Source organism: Chlorocebus sabaeus, chromosome 2 (genome assembly GCF_047675955.1).
Source record: "Chlorocebus sabaeus isolate Y175 chromosome 2, mChlSab1.0.hap1, whole genome shotgun sequence".
Classification (NCBI taxonomy): domain Eukaryota; kingdom Metazoa; phylum Chordata; class Mammalia; order Primates; family Cercopithecidae; genus Chlorocebus; species Chlorocebus sabaeus.
In genome coordinates this window covers 26,503,499-26,528,726 of record NC_132905.1, presented here as the reverse complement: position 1 = coordinate 26,528,726, position 25,228 = coordinate 26,503,499, and the positions used below count along the sequence as shown (strand labels likewise).

The 25,228-nt window shown below is 47.5% G+C and overlaps 2 long non-coding RNA genes and 1 pseudogene across 3 annotated transcripts in view; 1 reads left to right on the top strand and 2 right to left on the bottom strand.

The window, feature by feature from the left end:
* LOC140710271 (uncharacterized) overlaps positions 1–25,228 on the top strand; it is an 87,330-nt gene that overhangs the window by 4,305 nt on the left and 57,797 nt on the right. Inside the window, exon 3 of one of the 2 annotated variants that reach the window (XR_012091243.1) lies at positions 3,223–3,308. The exons of the other annotated variant lie outside the window; for it this stretch is intronic. This is a non-coding gene — a long non-coding RNA (uncharacterized lncRNA). Of the gene's footprint in view, positions 1–3,222; positions 3,309–25,228 lie in introns of those variants that run through there. 2 annotated transcript variants of the gene reach the window in all.
* Positions 4,488–5,759, bottom strand: LOC119618432 (glutaredoxin-1 pseudogene; annotated as a pseudogene).
* Positions 20,695–24,482, bottom strand: LOC140710269 (uncharacterized). The gene is made up of 3 exons (XR_012091239.1): positions 24,194–24,482; positions 23,456–23,565; positions 20,695–20,836 (listed from the first exon to the last, which is right to left on the bottom strand). It is a non-coding gene; the product is annotated as an uncharacterized lncRNA (long non-coding RNA).

The window sequence follows — 25,228 nt, the reverse complement described above, 5'->3', positions numbered from 1 at the left end:
TGGGAAACTTCAGACAGAGGGAAAGAGAGGGCCAGGGAGCCCTCCAAGGCAGGTTGAACCCATCTTGGAGCCTGAACTCCTGGGGAGGGTGTGGCCTGGGAAAGAGCCCACGGGTCGGGGCGGGGAAGCCTTGGCGTGAGTAATTCCTCCTCTTTGAGCTTACTCTCATTCATTCAACACTCACTTACTGAGTTCCTTATGTGTTTGAAGCACTGGAAATAAAGTTGAAATAAAGACAGACATGGTTCCGCCCTCAGGAAGCTAACAGACAGTGGGGAGATAAACGAGCTAATAGTTGCTATTGCAAACAGATGCTGTGGAGAGACATTATCTGCAGGGAGGCAACTCAAATGGGGTGGTCAGGGAAGGCCTCCCTAAGGAAGGGACGTTACGGCTGAGAATTGAGGGACAGAACACACTGGGAATGGGCAGTGTGTGAGTGATGGGGGCAGGGGGAATCTCTTCTCTAAGACGAGGGACAGAAAAGTCCTGATGAGCAAGGGTCTTGGATGGACCTGTCATTCTGCAACTTGCTTGTTTGGACTTACGTAATCCTGAGATGAAGACACGTTGGTACATGTAGCTCTAGTACGTTCATTTTACCTTTGCTTTTTCTACCATGCGCAGCTGGTTCTTAGGCAAACAGCAGTTCCAGAATGGTTTCTGAAACCGCTACTGCAGAGAGGGTGTTTAGAGGATTTGGCTCATGTAGTGGGCGGGGGCAAGAAAGCTGACAGGGACTACAGGTTCATTGCAGACAGCTAGCATGGGGAGAACAGAGCAAAAAGGGTACAGGGAAAGATTTATGTAGCCTTGCAGATACTCCCCAACACTTACCAGCCTGAAGGAGCCAGGGAAAGGGGCTTGGGTTGGAAGACAAGAGGTAGCCTGAGTCCTCATCTCAACTCAGACTCAGTGTAAAACTTTGGGGAGGTCGTTTTCCCTTTCCCATTTGTAAAATGGGTGTATGCGTGAGAATAAGATAAGGTTAGTCATTTCAAAGTGGTTTCCTGTCTGTGTTTTCTTAGATTCTGTGCTTGTCTCTTTGGCATCCATTAATCACAAGGCCAACATTTCTCCTGTGATCCAGAGCCCGTACTCTGAACCACTTTAAAAAATTTAACTGTCAGGACAGGTGCAGTGGCTCATGCCTGTAATCGCAGCACTTTGGGAGGTTGAGGCAGGAGGATTACTTGGGCCGAGGAGTTTCAGACCAGCTTAGCCAACATAGGGAGATCCAGTCACTACAAATAGTTTAAAAATGGGCTAGGTGTGGTGGCACGTACCTGTGGTCCCAACTACTCAGGAGGCTGAGGCAAGAGGATTGCTTGAGTCTGAGAGGTCGAGGCCGCAATGAGCTGTGATTGCGCCACTGCATTCTAGCCTGGGCAACAAATTGACACTGTATCTCAAAAAAATTAAATAAAATAAAATCCAACTCTATTGCACCAAGGCATCATTTTCACTGTCCTGAATCAACCCAGGGCCAGGCACGAGACAACTACAGAAATCCCTTATGCCTCCCACCCCCCCGAATTATTCAAACTATCCTCAAGCCATTTACCCTGCTTTGCCTTTCTCAAGGAAACCTGTAGGCTGTAGCTGCTCTTGCTCCTGCTGCTGACCAATCCTGGTGATTCCCATGTGGCTCTATGGTGTGGCATGCCCCCTTGTCTTGGGAACTGTAAGGAATTAATGATTTCAATGGTATTAGCCTGTCTGTGTCATTACTCAGTCAACTTCATAAATTAAGATCTGGGCAGACATTGGTTTCTCAGACGGTTTTGTGTATGCCTTTAAGGGCTGTCAAGAGGACTGTGGAGAGGAGGAATCGGCTGCCCTGAAGGATTTGGATGTGCGTGCCACAGGTCCCCTTCCTGGCCTCACGAGAGCTGTTCTCTGGGACATATGTGGCTGCCACTTCTGGGGAGAGTTTTGCTGCTCCTTAAACTTCAGAAAAGCTTGGTCCTACAGGCTCATCCATCTCAAAGATTTGTTCTGGCACCCATGTTGGTGCTACAGGGACAGAAATTCATCCACTTCTGTTTTATGGTTTCAAAGGGTTTCTTCAAGTGTTTGCTTTGTTGACACTGGACACCTTATGGGCCAATTATTTGCTGATAGCTCTCATGGCTTCCATCCTCTGTGGTTATTGTGGGGGCTAGAAGTCCGCAAACTACACTTGTCAGATGATCTCATCAGCTGGGGCAAGTAGGTTCTGCTAATGGGAGCTTCTAGCAAGAGACAAAACTCAGCAGCAGTAGCAATAGGCAATTTCAGTTGACCACAGACAAGTGTGGGTTCCAGAAGGGTCAGTGGTTCCAGTGGTGACCATAGAGTGGCTCCTGCTCAATGGCAGTGGCAGCACCTGCAGCAGCTCAGCAGTGAGTGCTGGCCTGTGGGCCAAGCCTGGAGTGTACCAGCTCCTTGATAATTGGGTGCCACCTTCTATTCCTGTTTGCTCTTCTGCTTCTCCTGGCCAACAATTTTGTAATAAATTTTATGCATTCAGTCCCTCTCTGCTTGAAATATCTAAAGGGCCTTCTATTTCTCCAATGGGACAATGACTGATATGCCTATATACCTTGGATAATTGGAAAGGTACAAAAAACCTGCATGCTCACCTTGACATAAGTGCCATCTTTGGCAGCATTACTAGGAGTGTAGTACCAGGAGACCTAGGTGATATTTGGATTTCCTCTATGCTGATGAGAGTCAACATGGAGGACAGTACTGGGCTGGACAAGATTCTGGGGTTCTCAGTAATCCTGAGTGGGCAGGTGAGCAGTGTGGTAGCTGGTTAGAAGGTGCTGTTTTAAATATTTGCCCCCTTAAAACCCATGTTGAAATTTAAATTTAATTCCCAATGTGGCAGTATTGAGAGGTGGGGCCTTTAAGAGGTGATTGGATCATGAGGGCTCTGCCTTCATAAATGGATTAATCCATTTATGGATTAATGGATTGATGGGCTAATGGATTAATGGGTTATCATGGGAGAGGGACTGCCACTGCCATTGAGCAGGAGCCACTCTATGGTCACCACTGGAATCACTGACCCTGCTGGAACCCACACTTGTCTGTGGTCAACTGAAATTGTCTATTGCTACTGCTGCTAAGTTTTGTCTCTTGCTAGAACCTTCCATTTATAAGAAGGCTTTATAAGAAGGAGATCTGAGCTAGCACGCTCAGCCCCTTCTCCCTGTGATATTCTGTGTCACCTAGGGTCCCTGCGAAGTGTCCCTATCAGCAAGAAGGCCCTCACCAGATGTGGCCCCTCGATCTTGGACCTCTAGCCTGCATAACTGTAAGAAATAAATTCATTTTCTTGATGAATTACTCAGTTTCAGGTATTCCATTATAATCTAAAGAAAATGTACTAAGATAGAAGGTGAGATTCTAAATCATCTTTTCTTATCTGAATTATGGAACCAGCCTCCTCACTGGTCACCCTGCCTCCAACCTTGTCTCTTCCAGGTCATTTTCTTTTTGTTTTTTTCAATCTATAGGTTTTTGTTGTTGTTGTTGTTAGAAAATAAATTAAGCGTTCTCACTAGAGACTGAAGAAGGAAATTAACGATCTTATAATTCTAGAACACGCAAACTTCATGATAAGGGATTCTCAGTTTTCAAAGTGTGGGGTGCTCTTTCACAGATACATTCTTGGGGTGGGGGTGTAAGTTTTCCTCAGATATTTTACATTTTGTGCTTTAATTCTTGTTGGTACTCTAAATCAAATAAATACACAGTGTTCAGGATTATCTGGATGGCCATCTTAAATAACAGTGTGTCCCACATGACCATAGCCTCTGATCCAAGTGACACCAAGATCAACTATGCTTAACTTTTCATATGATTTCTCCAATTGGGTCCTGAGACCTTTCACAGAATTGTTGAACATTTTCTATGAGATCTGTGAGAGGACAAGGTGGAGAACACTGGTTCAGAGCAGTGATTCTCAAGGTGAGATGGGATGGGGTAGGGTTGAGTGGAGAGATGCATGTAGTTTGAAAGAACACATTCAAAATACCCACTGATTTCATAACACCAACTCCATAAAGTCAAGCAGTGAAATGATTTCAGCTAATGGGCAGTAGCAGAAAACAAACTATGGATTCATCATTGTGCAGAAGGAGTCTGGATAGATATAGTTGAAAAACACTGGCTTAGAGGTAGAGGCATGTTGACACATGGAGAACAGTAGGAAACGTGTGCCAAAGACAAATAGTGAGGGTCAGTGAGCGAATCCTGGGCCAGAACTTGTCACAGTCTTCTGAAAACCAAAGAGCATATCCAGAAGAAAACCAAGATGGTCCGTCAACCTTCTTGGCCCTGTGGTTAAGAACAAGTTGATCCACTTTTAAATACTGAGCCAAAAGAAGAAAAAAAGCTGTCTGTGCCCCCAAATTCATCCACCAAGAAGTGATGCCATCATTTGCAATGGCATCCAGCTCTTGAGGAGGGACATCAGTGTGGGGCCTGCTCTGTGGTTACTGTAGAGCTCCAATCTGCTTTAACCATGTCAGCAGTCCCCCGCTGTGTTGCATAGTGACTAGATCACTGCATCTGCCTATACCATCTTTACCAATAAAGACTCAAGGCACCGTTCTTGCTCCCGTGAGCTGTTTCAAATAATCTTGAATCTCGTTGGTATGGTTAGTAGCTGCGATATCAACAGCTACTAGTGGGGGTTGTAGGAAAGTGGGGTTGTTGAACACAACCACCTTCCCAGGCTGGATTTTGCAGTTCACAAACTCTTGAGCCATGCCGATGGGCTGTGGTCTCCCTGGGAGGAATCCTTAGATGCAGGCATTGCTTGGGGTATTGAGCTCATTTATTTCCTTCCTTCCTTCCTTCTTTGCTTCTTTCTTTCTTTTGTCTCACTCTGTTACCCAGGCTGGAGTGCAGTGATGCAATCACAGCTAACTGCCTGCAGCCTCAAACTTCTGGGCTCAAGCAATCCTCTCACCTCAGCCTCCTGAGTAGCTAGGACTACAGGCATGAGCCACTATGCCTGGCCAATTTTTGTATTTTTTGTAGAGACAGGGTCTTGCCATGTTGCCCGGGCTGGTCTCGAACTCCTGGGCTCAAGCAATCTTGTCTCGGCCTCCCAAAGTGTTGGGATTACAGGTATGAGCCATCGCACCTGGCCCCTCCCAGGTCATTTTCCACATGATGAACCAGAGGGTCTTTCAAAACCATTCCAATGAAGCACCCTCCCTGCCAACCCCCATCCCAAATCAAGACCCATCAACAGCTTTCTGGTGCTCAAAATTATAAACTTGCTATTGCTATTCCAGATCTTTCCTAACCTGGCCCCTATGGAACTCCCCAGCCTCTGCATGCATGATCTCTCCTTGCTTTGCAGGTTATCATCTAGCTGCCCTGAATCACCTACAGCCTCCTGAACTTGCCATGCTCTATTTACTCAACTGATACTTATTAAGCATCCACTGTGTGCCTGACCCTGTTCTAGGCACTGGGGAATTGGCAGAAGACAATTTGGGCAAAGTCTCTTCTTTCAAGAATCTCTCCTCCAGGCCTTTGTACTTGCTGTTCCCTTTGTTCGGAATGTTCTTTCTGACCCGTTTCCTGTCCCTTTTCCTCCTTTCACCTTGGTATCTGCCATCTTCAGAGCTGAGCTGAGGCAACACCTGCTTAGGGAGTCTTTCTGGACCCCAACCCCTCTCCCCAGACTGTTTGGATATTTCCTTTATACTCCTACAACTCCCCGGCTCCCCAAGCTTCCTCTAACCTAAACATGGATCTCTGAATTGTCACTGTCGGTTTATACTCCTGAAATATAGAGTTTAGAGCTCCTGGAGGGTGGGACCATGTCTGATTTGGGTCTGTGTCCCTAGGCTTAACAGCATCCGGCACGTGAATTTATTGAATGAATGAACGAATGAATGAATAACCATGGACTAGAAAAGCAGGAAACACTTTTTGGAGGGAAATGACCATGCAGGTCTTGAAAGGGGCACCCGAGATCATTCCAAACAGAGACCAGAGGACTCAGGGTCCTCGTTTCCTCTGGATCCCATTATCCTCAGTAACCAGGTGCTTCGAGATCTGCTCCTACTGAACTCTCCAGCCCTATTTATGCGTTCTCTCAACCCAGATCCAACCCTTTGAGCCAAGTAGGATTTCAGATTTGGGCTCAGCCAGATCCTGGCTGTGTAAACTTGGAAAATAATTCCACCTCTCTGTGACTCAGTTTTCTCATCTTTAAAATTGTTTAGATCAGGGGTCCCCAACCGTGGGGACACAGACTGGCACGGGTCCATGGCCTGTTAGGAACTGGGCCGCATAGCAGGAGGTGAGCATTTCTCTGCCTGAGCTCCGCCTCCTGCCAGATCAGCAGCAGCATTAGATTCTCATAGGAGCACGAACCATATTGGGAACTGTGCACGTGAAGGATCTAGGTTATGCACTCTTTATGAGAATCTAATGCCTGATGATCTAAGGTGGAACGGTTTCATCTCAAAATCATTCCCCCACCCCACTACCATTCTGTGGGAAAATTGTTTTCCTTGAAACTTGTCCCTGGTGCCAAAAAAGTTGGGGACTGCTGGTTTAGATGATTTCTGCCTCCCAGGGCTTTTGTGAAATCTCCAGGCAATAACCCATGTAAAGCATGAGCCTCAGGGCTGGGGCCGTAGTCAGCACTCAATGAGTGGGTGCTCTTATTGTTATTGCTTATGCTGAGAGCAGCGGGGAGTCATGGCAGCTTTCAGCAGGGGTGGGAGTCATGGGGTTGGATTTGCTCCTCAGATCTCCAGAGGGGACTCTGGGGAGGACAACCCAGACAGGGCAAGACAGAAATGGGCTGGTGCAGGCTGGTAATTTACACAGCTCTCAAAATCAGATCATTAATGCTTTTGGCCAATGGCTATTGTAAAAAATTTAGAGTAAAATAAAAAATACAATTTAATCTTCAGAGCAAATTATAAAACACAAAGCAGAAACAAATTAGACAGGCAATACAATCTCATTGAAGCAAACCAGTTTTCCCGGGGACAACTCTGGGCTGGGTCAGAAACCACTTCTGCTGGGCCCCCATAGCACAGAACCAGGTGACAGGAAGAGTCACAAACATATGTGTGGCTTCTAGGGACTTGAGTTTCCAGATTCACCCTCTCTTTTGTTTAAAAATCTATTTAAAAATTATTGCAATGCCGGGTGCGGTGGCTCACGCCTGTAATCCCGGCATTTTGAGAGGCTGAGGTGGGAGAATCACATGAGTCTAGGAGTTCGAGGCCTGCCTAGGCAACAGCAAGACCTCATCTCTACAAAAAGTTTAAAAATTAGCCAGGTATGGGGATGTGTACCTTAGTCCCAGCTATTCAGGAGGCTGAGCTGGGAGGATCACTTGAGCCCAGGAGGTCAAGGCTGCAGTGAGCTATGATTGTGCCACTGCACACAATTAAATATTCAATTATTGCTAAAGACATAAGATGAAAAATCTCCCTCCCAGCCCAGGCTCTCAGTGTCCCTTTCACCAATAATAATGTATTGTTTATCTCACCTGAAAATTCCCATCCCTTTGCAAGTCCAGATACACACAGATAATTCCTTTGTTTCCAATACAGTTAATATTTTACACTCTGCTTTTTTCACTTAATGATGTGTCTAGGACATCTTTCATATTAGGGTTTGTTTGTTTGTTTGTTTTTGAGACAGAGTCTCGCTCTGTTGCCCAGGCTGGAGTGCAGTGGCATGATCTTGGCTCACTGCAGTCTCTGCCTCCTGGGTTCAAGTGATTCTCCTGTTGCGGCCTCCTGAGTAGCTAGAATTACAGGTGTGCGATACCCCACGTGGCTAATTTTTGCATTTCTAATAGAGACAGGGTTTCCCTATGTTGTTCAGGCTGGTTTTGAACGCCTGGCCTCAAGTGATCCACCCACCTCGGCCTCCCAAAGTGTTGGGACTACAGTTATGAGCCACCATGCCTGGCCTATATTAGTTCTTTTAGCAGCTGTATAATAATCCAGTATATGAATAGACCATAATTTATTTAACCAGACCCTACTAATGGATATTCAGGCTGTTTCTTCAGTGAGTTTGTAAGATAAATTTCTAGAAGTGAGGTTGATGATTAAAGGATACAGGCATTCTTGATGTTGGTAAATGTTTCCAAATGACTCACGTTTAAGGGGATACTATTGATGCTCTCTCTAGAGCCCATTGGATCTTTTACAGGTTTGGGGTGCTTCCCCTAACCTCTGCGTGCTTTTTTTTATTTTTTTTTTTGAGACAGAGTCTCGCTCTGTTGCCCAGGCTGCAGTGTGGTGGCACGACTTTGGCTCATTGCAACCTCCACCTCCTGGATTCAAGTGTTTCTTGTGCCTCAGCCTCTTGAGTAGCTGGGACCACTGGTGTAGACCACCACACCCCGCTAATTTTTGTATTTTCAGTAGAGGTGGGGTTTCCCCATAATGGCCAAACTGGTCTCAAACCCCTGGCCTCGAGTGATCTGCCTGCCTCGGCCTCCCAAAGTGCTGGGATTACAGGTGTGAGCCACTGCATCTGACCATGAGTTACTGTAAGAGAAGAGTTTATGCCCATGACCTTCGTTGGAGGCCTGTTCTTCAGCTACTGGAGCTGCCTTGTCCATGGAACGAACCTGAAATGCCTGCTGTTAAACTCCACCTTGGGGGACTTATCAACAACAGACTGGGACAGGAGTGTGAAAGCCCAGTTTCCTTGCCTGGAGACTGTTTTACACTCCATAGCTCCCTGTGGGACACGGCTGAGGCTGGGACTTTGCTGAGAGTCTCACTGGGGTAGGCGTGCACTCTAAGATGGCCCTAAGGGGCTTGCCTGCTGGCACGCACACCCTTGTATGATCCCTTCCCTTTGAGTGTAGGCTGTGATGTGATGTCACTTCTAAGATGAAGTGATAAAAAGTCCATGGTGGGCTGGGCGTGGTGGCTCATGCCTGTAATCCCAGCACTTTGGGAGGCCGAGGCGGGCAGATCACGAGGTCAGGAGTTCAAGACCAGCCTGGCCAACATGGTGAAACCCCATTTCTACTAAAAATACAAAAATTAGCTGGGTGTGGTGGTGGGCACCTGTAATCCCAGCTATCTGGGAGGCTGAGGCAGAGAATTGCTTAAACCCAGGAGGCGGAGTTTGCAGTGAGCCAAGATCATGCCACTGCACTCTAGCCTGGGTGACAAGAACAAGACTCCATCTCAAAAAAGGAGAAAAAAAAGACTATGGCTTCTGTCTTGGGGTGGTCCTCTATTTCTCTCTCTCCCTTTCAGGACTGTCTCTCTCTAGGGCAAGCAAGCTGCCATGATATGATATAATATATGATATGATATGATATGATATGATAGGATATGATATGATATAACATGATATGATATGCCATGATACTTCAGTCATCTGAAGTGGTAGGGAACTGATGTCTCTGGCCAACAGCCAGGGAGGACCGGAGGCCTGTCCACACTCACAAGAGTGAGTTTAGAAGTGGATCTTCCCCAAGTTGAGCCTTTGATTTTTTAAGACAGAGTCTTGCTCTGTTGCCCAGGCTGGAGTGCAGTGGTAAAATCTTGGCTCACTGAAACCTTCACCTCATGGGTTCAAGCGATCCTCATGCCTTAGCCTCCCGAGTAGCAGGGATTACAGGCATGTACCAACACACATGGCTAATTTTTGTATTATTAGTAGAGATTGGGTTTTACCATGTTGGCCAGGCTGGTTTTCAGCTCCTGACCTCAAGTGATCTGCCTGCCTTGGCCTCCCAAAGTGCTGAGATTACAGGTGTGAATCACCATGCCCGCCCAGCCTTCCAGTTGAGCCTTGAGGTGATTGAGCGAGCCCCAGCCAACATTTTGACTGCCTGCCCCCCGAGAGACCCTGAGACACAACCATTCAATGAAGCCACTCCTGGGTTCCTGACCACAGAAACTGAGATGATCACTGCTTGTTGTTTCAGATGCTAGGTCTGGGCTAATGTGTTATGCAGCAATAAATAACCAATGCATCTTGCTGGGCTTCCTTCCCTTTCCTGTCCTGCCTCCTGCACTTCCTCCCCAGTCTTCCCTGGGAGCACTCTTTTTTTTTTTTTTTTTTTTTTGAGATGGAGTTTCACTCTTGTCGCCCAGGCTGGAGTGCAATGGGGCGATCTTGGGTCACTGCAACCTCCGCCTCCCAGGTTCAAGTGATTCTCCTGCCTCAGCCTCCTGAGTAGCTGGAATTACAGGCGCCTGCCACCATGCCCAGCTAATATTTTGCATTTTTTTTAGTAGAGACGGGGTTTCTTGGCCAGGCTGGTCTCGAACTTCTGATCTCGTGATCCGCCCACCTTGGCCTCCCAAAGTGCTGGGATTACGGAGCACTTTATTAATACACCACTTGCAAAGATATCCTTGTCTGCTTCTGGGGAACCCAACTCAACACACCCCTATAGGCTTGTGCTAATATACATTGTTGGTATTTGGATGGGGAGGAGCTATTTTCCCCATGGTTTCACCTACACCATGCACATTAAAGTTTTACACACAAATATAGCCTCAAACAGGACAAGCCAAAATAACTTTAATCCCAAAGAGAGTTCCACGGGGAGGTCTGGGTTTTGGGGCTGCAGTCACTGACTCACTGCCACTGACCCACCTGCAGCACTTCCTGTACATTCCCACCTTTCTGACTTTGCTTAGGGTGGGCCTCACCCTCACTTCACCTGCCTATCTTGTCATCCTTCCCATAAGGCCCAGATCCTAAATACCCGTCCTTCAGAGCATCTCCTGACCTCTCCATCTAGAAGTGATGCTTCCCTCCCCTCGAGCTCCCTTCACCCTCTGTGCCTCCTTCTGATGGCTTTCTGATGGGTTTTACCCAACTTATCATTATTTCTGCTCAAGTATTATCTCCCTGCCTGCACAAAGAGCTCTTTGCAGGCTGAGATCCACCTCCCCGGAGGGTGGTTGGTATAGAGAAGTCGTGGAGACACTGTGTGAATGAACACCCAGACTCATGGATATCCTGGTGGGCCAGATGGCAGCCATCCTGAACTCCCTACTCTCTGTCTGCCCCACACCCAGCGGCCCTCCTCCCTCATCCACCTCCCTAACATCCCCCGACCACTGCATTAGTCTGTTTTCACACTGCTATAAAGAGCTACCTGAGACTGGGCAATTTATGAGAAAAAGAGGTTTAATTGACTCACCGCTCTGCAGGCTTCACAGGAGGCATGATTGGGAGGCCTCAGGAAACTTACAGTCATGGCGGAAGGTGAAGGGGAAGCAAGGACGTTCTTCACATGGTGGCCGGAGAGAGAAAGAGCAAAGAGGGAACTGCCACACATTTTTAAACCATCACATCTTGCGATAACTCACTCACTATCATGAGAACAGCAAGGGGGAAATCCGCCCCCTTGATACAGTCACTTCCCACCAAGGGGGAAATCCGCCCCCTTGATACAGTCACTTCCCACCAGGCCCCTCTCCCAATGTGAAATGTGATTTGGACAGGGACACAAATCCAAACCATGTCAACCATGCTCTGGTTGAGACCTCATCACCTGTGCTGACAATCAAGGCTCCCCCATGCCACTGCTGCTCTCCCTTCCCCCTCACTCTTGCTGCCCCTGCTACCCCCACTATCTATTCCAGCCACACAGAGCTACTCGTAGTTCTCTAGAAACCATACTCGCTGCCATTTTCAGAGCCATGTCTCAGGCCCTGTGCTAAGCATTTTACATCCTCATGGTTGCTGTGGTGGGGGTACCATTTTCAGCCCCATTTTACAGGCAAGAAAACCAAGGCACAGAGAAGCTAAGTGTACACAGCCCACAAGAAGCTAAGGCAGCTGCTCTTGGTGCTCTGCTGCCTCTTTCATCTTCCCTGGGGGTCACCAGTAGACGGCTCTTGGACATGCCTCGCCCAAGGGCATTCTTTGGCCTCCTGAAGGCTGTTTAGCCAGCAGGGGCAGTTCAGAAGTCACAGAGTTCAAACCTCAGGAGCAGCCCTCAGTCAACGGGGAGGAGTCTCGCTTCCTTGTCCCTCGCAGGGACAATGCTGCATGCACTTTCTCTGAGTCCTCAGCAGGATGACCTCCTGTTGCTTGCTCACGAACACACCGTATTGACCTCTTTCCCTTCCCAGCCTCACATCCCCACTCTTTCAACATGCTAGGACCACCTCCCAGATAGACCATGTGCACCCAAATCCTTGTCTCAGGATCTGTTTTGGGGAAAACCAATAGGAAGCAACAGCAGAGAGGAATTTGCACCCAGTCTGCCTGCCTGGGGCCACTCTGCTGCCCAGACATCCAGACATGACTGGCCATACCAATGGCTTCGTGCTCCTGTCCATCTTGCTCCAAACCCACCCATCTCTGCCCACCCTCCTCTGTTTAAAAGACCCTACTTACATAGATTTTTGTGTTTTTTGGGGATGGAGTCTTGCTCTGTTGCCCAGGCTGGAGTGCAGTGGCACGATCTTGGCTCACTGCAACCTCTGCCTCCCGGGTTCAAGTGATTCTCCTATTTCAGCCTTCAGAGTAGCTGGGATTACAATACTTTTTTTTTTTTTTTTAGTAGAGATAGGGTTTCGCCATGTTGGCCAGGCTGGTCTCAAACTCCTGACCTCATGTGATCCACCTGCCTTGGCCTCCCAGAGTGCTGGGATTACAGGCGTGAGTGACCGCACCCAGCCTTACATAGATACTCATAAGAAAATTTCTCTGACATCCTTTTTCCCACTTAGAATTGACCACTCCCTTAGGATCTCAACAGACAGACTTCTCCCCAGTCCCCATCATATCCCAGTGCCCTTACTTGTGGGCTTTGGGCACCATCTACCAACCTGGGAGGTCCTACTCTTGGAGAACTTGCTCTCGTGTCTTCTTCACTATGGAAATACCCAAGTCCACCTGGACTAAACACACAGCAGGTGCTAATCCACCTTTGAATCCTCTGTGGCCCCAACCACAGATCTTTCCTCCTCCTTTTGCCCCCTCACCCCTTCCCACATCACCGCCCAACCATTTTACATCATTTCCAAGAGGCACACCACCGTTTCCATCATTTTGCTGGCCTGCTTGGCCACCCTCAGGGTGTCTCACCCTCTCGTTCTCTGATACATGATTTCTCTGTCTCTCTTTCTCTCTGCAGACTTCTATCTCACTCCATCGCACTCATTTATTTTCCTATCTGCCTCCCCAACTGGATTGTGAGTCCTTTGAGGCCCTAATGTATCTTGTTTATCGCTATATCCACACTGTGCCCTTAGTGCATTATCTACTACAGAGTGCATGCTAATAAATATTTGTTGAATGGATGAATTAATTAATTACTTAATACACGTATCCCTAGATCCCTCAATGGAAGGACATAGGAACTGGTATAAATTCTAAGGATTGTAAGTGACAGAAACCCAACTCAAGCTAACTTAAGCAAAAGAAGAAACGTATTGACTTAACTACTAGGAAGTCCAAGTAGACTTCAGGCATGGCTGGATCCAGAAACCAAACAAAGTCAATGTTTCTCACCCATCTTCCTTCTCTCTGTGTATATCTCTTTGCCTCTCTGTATCTTTTTTCATGTTGGCTCTGTTTCTCTTCCAGTTTTGATCTCATTCTCCTCTATCATAGTCAGGTGCAAATGCAAGACTTAGTCCTCTCCCTCTGGACCTCAATTTCCCTCATCTGTAAAGCAAAGAGTCATTTCAACCTTTTCTCTCTAAGCCTCCTTCATAGCAATGTAGTCTTAAAGGGGATCTAAGATAACTTTCTCATTTTCTAGTTAGGAAAAACTGAGGCCCAGAGAAGCAAGTGATTTGTTCAAGGTTACCCAACAAGTTAGGGGTGGGGCTGACACCATAACCCAAGTCTCAAACCTTCATGGAAAAAAAGGACAATATTATTTTTGACACAGAGAACCCCAGAGAGAAGGGCCTTGATACTGAGTCAGAGTCACCCACCTCCTCTCTGCTTCCACCCTATCCTATCCAAATGCTGAGAATCCTGGACCACTGAAGGTTTTGTATCAAGTGCTCGTACCTCCCATACTCCCAGACGTGGATTTGAAAATCAGCTCCACCACTTGGCAGCTGTGGCCCTGGCAAGTCATTTCTCATCTAAGTCTCTGCTTTTTTCATCTGGAAAATGGGACAATGAGCCCTACCTTCTGGGTTGTTGTGAGGACTCCAGGAGGAGATGAGAGTAAATCTCTTAGCAAGGCCTTGCATGAGGTAGTAGGTCATAACTCATCCCAGTTAGACTGGGACAATCCCAGTTTTAAAACTTAAACTCTTGGCCAGTTGTGTAGCTTGTGCCTGTAACCCCAGCACTTTGGAAGGCTGAGGCGGGAGGATCACCTGTGTCCGGGAGTTCAAGACCAACCTGGGCAACATAGTGACACCTCATCTCTGCAAATTATTAAAATATTAGCTGGGTATGATGGTGCATGCCTGTAGTCCCAGCCGCTCAGAAGGCTGAGGTGTGAGGATCACTTGGGCCTGGGAGGTCAAGGGTGCAGTGAGCCAAGATCTCACTACAGCACTCCAGCCTGGTTGACAGAATGAGACCCTATCTCAACAAACAAACAAAAAACCAACTTAAAGTCTTACATCCCAGGAAGCTGTTGGTCCTAGGCAAATCTGATGGCTGGTTACCTATGTCGTTTGGATGTGTGTCCCTTTCCAAATCTCATAGTGAGCTGTAATCCCCAATGTTGGAGGTGGGGCCTGATGGGAGGTGATTGGATCATGGGGGCATATTTCTCATGAATGGTTGAGCGCCATCCCTCTTGGTACTGTCCTTGTGATAGTGAGTGAGTTCTTGTGAGATCTGGTTGTTTAAAAGTGTGTAGTACCTCTTCCCTCACTCTTTTGCTTCTCCTCCCACCATGTAAGGAGGTGGTTCCCCTTCACCTTCTGCCAAGATTGTAAATTTCCTGAGGTCTCCCAAGAAGCTGAGCAGATACCAGCATCATGCTTCCTGTTCAACCTTCAGAACTGTGAGCCAATTAAATTTCCTTTCTTTATAAGTTACCCAGTCTCAGTTATTTCTTTATAGCAATGTGAGAACGGATTAATACAACTATCTTCTCAGTCAGACACCTATACCGGGAAGCAGGGAGGAAGCAGTATTCTCAGAAGATCCCATAAATCAGGCCTGAACAAAGCCAGATATCTCAGAAAGATGGAAGAATCTTGCCCAAGACAATGCTGAGAAGCATCTTTCTAGGTCTTTGGGCCCTTTGAAGTTTGGAGCAATTTGTACAGCAAGAAGCCTGGGAGGCTGTTTCTGCCTCCTCCTCCACCTGTCTGTCCCTCCAGCTTCTTGGGCATTCAGGGGCTCTCAGAAACTCTGACTCCAAGAACGCATAGCTGGAGAAGACCCTGATTCTCACCCAATCTCACTGGGCACTCTCCCACTGTACAGATGGCAAAACCAAGGCCCCGAGATGGAAGCCCCTTGTCCAAAGTCTCATGGCAGACTGTCTCCAGCACGACTGACCTTGCAGATATGCTCCTGGATGCTTTCAGTGAAAATTCAGCTTACACCCATGCTGGGAGTAGGGGTTAGGGGAGACGAGTGATGTCTGTGTGGCAAGGGGAATGAGCAGAGGCTCAAAGCCCAGCTCCCCAAGCCACAGACTTGCTGAGTGACTCCCCTGGGCCTCGGTGACCCATCAGTGAAACAAAGGTGATAATCTCGCCTGGGGTGCCCCGGGCGCTGTGGCTAAGTGACAGAGAGCAGTGGGCAGTGTTAGTCCTTGTATGGCTAGCAGAGCAGAAAGAGTCTTCGAAGACTGATTTTAGTGTGTCTGGAATCTTGGGCATTCCCGGATTACCCCTTAGCTACCACCTGTACTATTAGTTACTTAATACATTTGTTTAAAATAACTTAAATAAAAATATTTTAAAGGAATATGAAACATTACATGTTATGATGTACTATATATATATATACACACGCGCGCGCACACACACACACACACACACATTTTTTTTTAAGATGGATCTTGCTCTGTTGCCCAGGCTGGAGTGCAGTGATGTGATCTTGGCTCACTGTAACCTCCACCTCCCAGGTCCAAGTGATTCTCCTGCCTCAGCCTGCCAACTAGCTGGGACTACAGGCGCATGCCACCATGCCTGGCTAATTTTTGTATTTTTAGTAGAGACAGGATTTCTTCATGTTGGCCAGGCTGGTCTTGAACTCCTGACCTCAAGTAATCTGCTCACCTCAGCCTCCAAAGTGCTGGAATTACAGGCGTGAGCCACCGCTCCCAGCCTAGTTATATATATTTTTTTCTAGCGCTACTTAAAGTAAATTCAAAGTATTCAAACAAAGAAGTTGGATCCCAGAACGCCTCCAAACCTAGGGCATATCCCCAGCAGCACGCATGTTGTACTTAGTTAAACATTGATCTCATCCTGTCCTTGCTCCCTGCATCCCATTGTAAACTCAGGTCCAGAGAGGAACAAGGATAGAACTGAAGTCACAGAGAGAGTTGGCCACAGGGTGGGTGCTAGAGTCTAGACCCCTCCACTGTTCCCACCATTCCAAGGCAGGAGCCCTTGCCGAAAGAAGGAGCCAGGGCTTTTCCTGCTTCCAGATATTTGCATGTCCTGTGTCCCCACCTGGAAAGCCCTTTCCCCTCAATTGTCCCAGGCCAACTCCCATTCATCCTTCAAAACTCAGTGTAAACAGTCACTTTCTCTGGGGAGCATCCCTGGCAGGCAGAGCAAGTCTGTCTCCCTCATGTGACACCCCATCCCAGATTATAATAACCTGTTTGGGAATCTTTCTCCACGCTGAGACAGGGAGGTCCAGGTCTGGTTCATCTCCGCCCTGAATGTACTCCCTGGGGCTGGACACCCAGGAGGCTCCGGGCAGCACTGATTAATTAGGGAAATCTGAAAACAGTGGAGCCTAGAGCCCTGGATCAGTCCTGTCTGGGTCCCAAGAGGGACAGGGCCACCAGGCTGGCAGCTTGTCCTGAGTGATGAACTAGTTCAGTCAGGGCCCCCATCACTCCACTAGATACATTTCAGCTGTGGAGAAAGAAGTTCAGGGGCTCACCTGGGTCTGTTGCTTAGCAACAGGAGGCTGTAAATGACATCGCTCCTGACACTTTAACTAACCCCTCCATGGCAGGCAGAGGATAATGAAGGCAAAGGCAGTGAGACGGAATTGAAAGCCAGACTCAGGAGTGAGGCAGGTTCTGGGAAATATGGAAGCCTGCAGCAGGCAGCTGTGGGCCTGGGAATATGTGGGGGGTCTTTGAGACAGTTGGTGGCTGCTTTGTTCCTGGGAGTTCTGTTCAGGAGTCCTGGGCTTACGTTTGCCAGCCTTTAAAGGGGATTTTCTAGGCTTGGTCCCTAATAACAGGTTAATAATTCCAGGGGCACTATGCCTGTAATTCCAGCAGTTGCCACTAGGAGGACAGCAGCAACTTCAAAGGTAGACGACTCAGGGTAGACTTAACTATAAATCTATCAAATCTATGAGTTGGCAGGGAACCTAGTTTAGGAGGGAGCATTTATTAAGCACCTCCCTACTTTTGTTAACTCACAAGATCCTCATAATAACTCCATGATTGGAGAGGTATTTCTACGTTAAAGATGAAGAAACTGAAAGCTATTCATTCAACAAGTATTTGTTGAGCTCCTCTTATAAGCCAGGTACTGTTGTAGGGTCTGATAGATAGCAGTGAGCAAGACAGATGGAAATCCCTGCCCTCATGACATTCTAATCAAGGGATAGATGATAAAGAAGAGAAATAAGTAAAATATATGGTATGTTAGAAAATGACAAGGGCTATGGAGAAAAATAAAGCAGAAAAAAAGATTGAAAGGGACCCAGGGGGAGTAGATACATGGAGTAGTCAGAAAAGGCCTTAGGGAGGGGCATTTGAGCAAAGACCAGCAAGAAGTAAGGAGGAAGTCATGTGACTATTCAGGAGTTGTGCATACCAGACAAAGGTCCTGCAGTAGGTGTAAGCTTGGTGTATTTCAGGTTTGGAAGGAGGCCAGCACAGCTGCTGCTGTGTTAGAAAGGAGGAAAACAGAATGACATGAAGTAGGCCATTGTAAAAACTCTGGGTATTTCTCTGAGTGAGATGGGAGCCACAGGAGTATGAGTGTTGAATTTGCCAAATAAAAATACAGGATGATGGTTAGGCGAGGTGGCTAATGCCTGTAATCCCAGAACTTTGGGAGGCTGAGGTGGGCAGATTGCCTGAGCCCCGGAGTCTGAGATCAGCTTTAGCAACATGGCAAAACCCCACCCCTACAAAAAATATGAATATGGTGGCATGTGCCTGTAGTCCCAGCTTCTCAGGAGGCTGTGGTGAGAGAATCACCTGAGCCCGGGAAGTTGAGGCTGCAGTGAGCCTTGATTGCACCACTGTACTCCAGCCTGGGCAATGATGTGAGACCTAATCCGAAAAAAACAAAATCCATAAAAGGCTGCCCAGTTAAATTTTAACTTCAGATAAAGCACATAAAAATATTTTCATATAAGTATGTCCCCAGTGTCGCATGGGATATGCTTATAATAAAAATTATGTGCTGTTTATCTGAACTTCAAATTTAACTGGGCATCTTGTATTTTATCTGACGAACCAACATGGGAGGGTCTTGAGCAGAGGAGTGACATGGTATGACTTGCATTTCAAGTGGATCTCTCTGGCCAGTGTGTGGTACACAGTCTGAGGGGTGTTATGGTGGAAGCTAGAGGCCCCATGAAGGGGTCATTACAAATCATCCAGGTAAGAGATAATGGAGATTTGGAGCAAGGCGGTGGTGAGAAGAAGTCAGGTTCTAGACACATTTTACAGGTAGAACAAGCAGCACTTCCTGTTGGATTAAACGTGGGGTGTGAAAGAAAGAGGTGTCAAAGCTGACTCTGAGGTTTTGGGCCTGAATAGCTGGAAGGATGAAGGAGTCATTTACTGAGATAAAGAAGAGTAAAGAAGAGTAGATTAGTGGGGAAGAAAGGGGAAACTCAGGGGTTCAGGTTTGGGCATTTTAAGTTTGAAATGTTATGAGGCATTCCACAGGGAGATGTGGCATGGGATGCTCTACTGGTTAAATAGTGTCCCTCTAAAATTTGTGTTTACCCAGAACCTATGAACGTGACCTTATTTGGAACTAAGGTTTTTGCAGATATAATGAAGTTAACATGAGGTCAGATGGGATTAGGGTGGGTCCTAATCCAATGACTGGTGTCCTTATAAGAAGAGGGAAATTTGGGCATAGAGAATACACAGAGGGAAGATGCTGTGAAGACACTAACACCATGTGAAGATGGAGGTGAAGACTGGAGGGAAACATCAAGCCTAGGGATGTCAAGGGTTGCTGGGATCTGCTAGGACAGATCTAGAGGTCTGGAGGAGGGGTTCTGGGTGGGGCTATGACTTACGGGACATCAGGGCACAGATGATATTAATATATTTTTAAACTTTTTACTTTTCTTGAGACAGAGTTGTGCTGTGTCACACAGGCTGGAGTGCAGTGGCACAATCTCGGCTCACTGCAACCTCCTCCTCCCGGGTTCAAGCAATTCGCCTGCCTCAGCCTTCCAAGTAGCTGGGATTACAAGCACGCACCACCGCACTCAGCTAATTTGCTGTATTTTTAGTAGAGACATGGTTTCACCATATTGGGCAGCTGGTCTTGAACTCCTGACCTCAAGTGATCCACCCACCTCGGCCTCCCAAAGTGTTGGGATTACAGGTATGAGCCACCACACCCAGCCTGACATTAATATTTAAAGTCATAGATTGGATAAGATCACCAAAGCAGTGAAAGTAGATGAAGAGGAGAGGAGTACCAAGGACTGAGCCCTGGGGCCCCAGACTGAAGAGGTGGGAAGTTAAGGGGTAGACAAGGAAGGGTACAGAGAAGCAGCTGCTGGTGAGGTAGGAGGAGCACCAGGCAAAGGCAAGTGGAGAAAGTGTTTCCGGAAGAAGAGCATGATCCATTGTATCTATTACTGCTTTAGGGGCCAGTAAGATGAAAACAGAGGACTCACCATTGGACGAGCAGCCTAAAGGTCATTAGTGACTTTGGCCAAGGCAGTTTTTGAGAGGTGGTGGGGGATTAAGCCTGACTGGAGTGGGCTCAAGAGAGAATGGAGGCCCCGGCAGGCAGATCGCTTGAGTCCAGGAGTTTGAGACCAGCATGGATGACATGGTAAAATCCCGTCTCTACAGAAAATACAAAAATTAGCCAGGTATGGTGGTGCGTGCCTGTACTCCCAGCTACTAAGGATGCTGAGGTAGGAGGGAGCCCGGGAGTTGGAGGTTGCAGTGAGCTGAGATTGTGTCACTGCACTCCAGCCTGGACACCAGAGTGAGACCCCATCTCAAAATAATAAAAAACAGAGAGAATGGAAGATTCTTCCTCTTCTTTTTCTTCTTCCTCTTCTTTTTCTTCTTCCTCTCATCCTCTTCTCCCCTCTCCTCCCCCTTTCTCCTTTCCCTTTCTGTCCCCTCTCTTGGAGGTGCCAGCATTACCAGGCACTGAGGAGGCAGCAGGACCAAGAAGGCGGCAGCCTGGCTGGAGACCATGGATGTAGGGGGCCATGGTCACAGTCATCATGATTGGGGTATTGTTTGCATACAGGAGACTGAGCAAACACTGAGGGTAATGGGAGCCAGCTCCCCCTACCCATCTAATCAGTACTCCAGTCCTGCCAATTGCCCCTCCATAATCTTGTGATCTTCATGCAGTGTGCCTCTACACACATAGTTACTGCAGTTCTATTCATTCATTGATTTCACAAATAGTTTTGAGCCTGCTACTGGCTGCTGGATGGAGATCTTAGGATATAGCAGTGAACCACACACAGTCCCTGCCCTCATGGGACTCACATTCTAGAGGAAAAGATAGACATTAATCCAAGAATCACGCAAAGAAATGTTAGATTTCAACAATGATAGGTGCCTTACAGAAGAGGCTCCTAGGGCTTTTAGCACATAATAATGGGAGTTTGACTTGCATTGACTTGAGAAGATAACTTTTGAGTGGAGACCTAGTGGTGGAAGTGGTAGGAGGTAATTAGGCAAAAAGCCAGAGAGAGTGGTCCAGGCAGGGGACACAGGTGGCCAAGGTCTATTGGGCTTGGGGGTTGGGGGTTCACGGGACATGTGAGCAGGGCAAAATTAGGGAGGAGGAGTGGTGAAGAAGATGAGGCCATGTGCTGGGTGTAGCGGCTCACGCCTGTACTCCCAGCTACTTGGGAGGCCGAGACAGGAGGATTGCTTGAGGCCGGGAGTTTGAGACCAGTCTGGGCGACACAACAAGACCCTGTCTCTACAAAAATAAATCAATACATAAGGCCAAAGGATGAGCAGAGCCCAGACCATGCAGGACCTCATAGGCCGTGATAAGGAGTTTGGTTTCTTTCTAAGAGCACTGGGAAGCCAGCATAGGGGTTTAACGAGGTGCAACATTATCTGGTTCATAATCTTTAAACAATTTTTAAATTGACACATAGTAATTGTGCATATTTATGGGGCATTAATGATGTTTTGATACATATAATGTATGGCAGTCAGATCAGAGTAATTAGCATATCCATCATCTCAAATATTTATCATTTCTTTGTGTTGGGAACATTCAATATCCTTCTTGTAGTTATTTGAAACTAATATATTATTGTTAACTCTAGTCATCCTATACTGGTATAGAACACTAGAACTTATTCTTGGTATCTAGCTGCAATTTTGTATCCTCCAGCAAAACTCTCCCTGTCCCCACCCCTTTAACCCTTCCCAGCCTCTGCTAGCGTGTGATCTACTTTTTACTCCTATGAGATTAGCATTTTTTAGCTTCCACATATAAGTGATAACATGTGGTGTTTAATTTTCTGTTTCTGGCTTATTTCATTTAACATAATGTTTGTATTCTTAAAAGAGTCTGGCTGATGTCTGGAAAATGGATTGTAAGAGTGTGAGAGTGGAAGCGAGGAGACCAGAGAGGTAGCTTTTGTCGTGTAAGAGAGACAGGATGGTAGCTGGACTAGGGCATCGGACATGGTGGTGGAGAGGAAGCAGGAGACAGAAGTGCTGGGATGAGTGGGATGAACGGTGTCTTGACTGGTGGGGAGGGTGCGTTGAGGAGTTAGACTTTGGGCTTAGTAGCAGGGTGGGTAGTGGGGCTGATCCCCAAGAGCCCGGAAAACAGGGAGAGCAACAGGCTTTGAGGGCTGATGGGGCATTTGGTTTGAGGCTTGCTGCAAAATGTCCACACGGAACATTCGAGCAAGCTGTTGGTTGTGCAGATCACAGTTGAGACTAAGGCAGCGACATCAGCCTCAACTTACAGCGGCAAGCATTTAAACAAGCCTAATTTTTACTTGCCTCAAGGAGCACATGAGAATGAACTGCCCAGGAGAAATGACCTCAGACTGGATCAAGCAGAGAAGGTGTCATGGAGGAGGCAGGACTGGAGCTGGGTCTTGAATGATGGGAAGGATTTGAGGAAGGGAAGGGAGGGTACACCAGGCAGCATGAACAAAGGCCCTGAGGTGAGAATAAGCTTGGGGCATGCTGAGGGTCACAGAAAATGCGGAACAGCCCATTTTAGATGATGGCCACCTCTATGGAGGCAGGCAAGGAGGGAAGAGGTCCAGGAATGGAGGTCAGGAGCTCTCAGAGTTCCTCATAATGTTCTAGTGCTTAAGCTGTGTGCTGGGCAGATGAGCATTTGTTATGTGATTAACTCTATTTTCTTGTTCTTAGATAGAGTCTCTCTGTCACGCAGGCAGGCTCATTGCAACCTTTTCCTTCCAGGCTCAAGCAATCCTCCCACCTCAGCATCCTGAGTAGCTAGTACCACAGGTGCATGCCACCATGCCTAACTAATAAGATGAGGTCTCACTATGTTGCCCAGGCTGCTCTGAAACTGCTGGACTCCTGTCTCCTTCGGCCTCCCAAAGTGCTGGGATTACAGGCATGAGCCACTGTGCCTGGCCTGATTGACTTTCTATATAAATATTTTTTGTTTTGTTTTGTTTTTGAGATGGTCTGTCATCCAGGCTGGAGTGCAGTGGCGCGATCTTGGCTCGCTGCAACCTCTGCCTCTGGGGTTTCAAATGACTCTCCTGCCTCAGCCTCCTGAGTAGCTGGGATTACAGGCAAGCACCACCATGCCTGGTTAATTTTTGCATTTTTAGTGGAGATGGGATTTCACCATGTTGATCAGGCTGGTCTCGAACTCCTGACCTTGTGATCTGTCTACCTTGGCCTCCCAAAGTGTTGATTATAGGCGAGAGCCACCACACCTGGCTGGTGGACTATATTTTGTATGGTTAACATCATTTTTTATAATTCGTGGTCTAGAGGGATGAATAGAGGGGAGAGTAGAGAGGGGTCTCTTAGGCTTGAGTTTACATTGCAGCTTCCTAATGGTGTCACTGTGGGCCTATGGATGAGGGACTTCATGCATTTGAACCTCTTTTGATCTGTAAAATGGGCATGAAGAATTCTTACCTCATCATCTCTCCTTCCCTCCCTCCTTCCCTTTCTTCCTTCTTCACTCCCTCTCTTTCTCTTCCTTCTTTCTGAAAAATATTTACTAAATGTCTACAGTGTGGAAGGCCCTGCACAAGGTCCGAGAGATATGCTCCCTTATGGTACTTACAGTCTTGAGAGGGACAGACATGAATCAACCAAATACATGAATGCACCACTGCAGACAGTGATGAGAGCTATGAAGACAACAAACAAGAGCTTCCGTGGTGGAGAATAAACAGATACCGAGACAGGGTGGCCAGGGAAGGCATTTCAGAGGAGATGCGAAGCAGTCTGCCTTGGAGGGAGTGAAGACAGAGGGGAATGTGTCAGTCAGAGGGCACAGCATGAGCAAAGGTCCTGAGGAGGGAAGCACAGGGGAGCTTTGAATGTTGGTGTTAGCAGTGCAGCCAGCGAGGGGTGGGCAAGGGGGAGAGAGGCATGGCAGGAGAGGCTGGGAAGACATGTGCATTCAGGAACATGGGCTTGCAGAGCACGTAGCACGGTGCTTGGTGTGTGTGCTCAGGAAATGCTGGTGGCCTTTCTTCCCACCCCTTCCTGGGGGCCATGGCTAGGGTGACAAATGGATGTCTGAGGGCAGAAAGGGGGCTTGGAGGCCTGGGAAGTCTCTAAAGAGCACCTATTGTAGCTATGACGATGAATCTAACGCCTTACTTCCTCCCCAGCATGCCCCAATTGTACGTTCCCACTCTTTACCGTATTACCTTGCAGTGCCCTCCCACTGTGACTTGAGTGGACATTGCTCAGCCATAGGACTTGCTCTGGCCAATGTGATGAGAGCAGCAGTGCATCAGGCAGGGGCTTGATAAGGGCTTCTGTGGTTGAGCTTGCCTGCTTGCGCCTCAGCTACTGCCACAAGAACATGCCTAGCATAGCCTGCTGGTCCTGGGAGGAGGAGTTGGCAGAGCTGAGCTACCCCAGCCAAGACAACCCAGCTGACCCAGACTTGCAAGTTAATTAAATGCTGTTTGCTGTTTACCAGGGGGATTTTTCTGGCTGTTCTGTGTGCAGCACTCAGTTCCTTGCTCCAGCGGGGTCCATGGATGCTGGGTCTTTTCTGCCTTCACCCAAGCCCAGGAATACCAGAAGAGAGATGGTTGGGCCAAGCCCAGGATTCTGACCTTGGACCTGCTGAAGCCTCACCCTAGGCACCAGGAAAGCCCTTCTCCATATGGGGTCTCAGGTTTACCATCCATTTAATGAAACATCTGGCCCTGATTGCCAAGGCCCTCATAGGGACTAAGAGCTCAGGTTGTCCAAATATAACTATGTCCCTCCCTTACTTAAAACACTCAGTGGCTCTCCATCGCTCTCAGAGAGAAGCTGAAGCTCCCTAGACTGCATTCAAGGCTCTGCATGACTTTCCTCCTGTCCACATCTGCTGTACAGCTCCTACCACTCGCTTTTTGCTTCAGCCATGCCTTATTGACTCCAGTCTTCTCATCATACTGTGCCCGTTCATGCCTCTGAGGCTTCGCACCTGCTATTCCCTCTGTTTGCAAAGCCTGCCACTGCATTTCTCTGTTTTGTGAATTCTTATGCATGGGATGTGGCTTGTTTTTAACTAACTTTCATTTCCTAACATTCATTGAGCTCTTACACTATGCCAGGCACCTTGCTAAGCCCTGTGTTCTAGTTTAGTCTTCCTGGCAACTCTATGAGATCGGTATTATTATCATCTCTGTTTTCAATAAACAGAAAAGTAAACTGACTAATCCAAGGTTACACAGC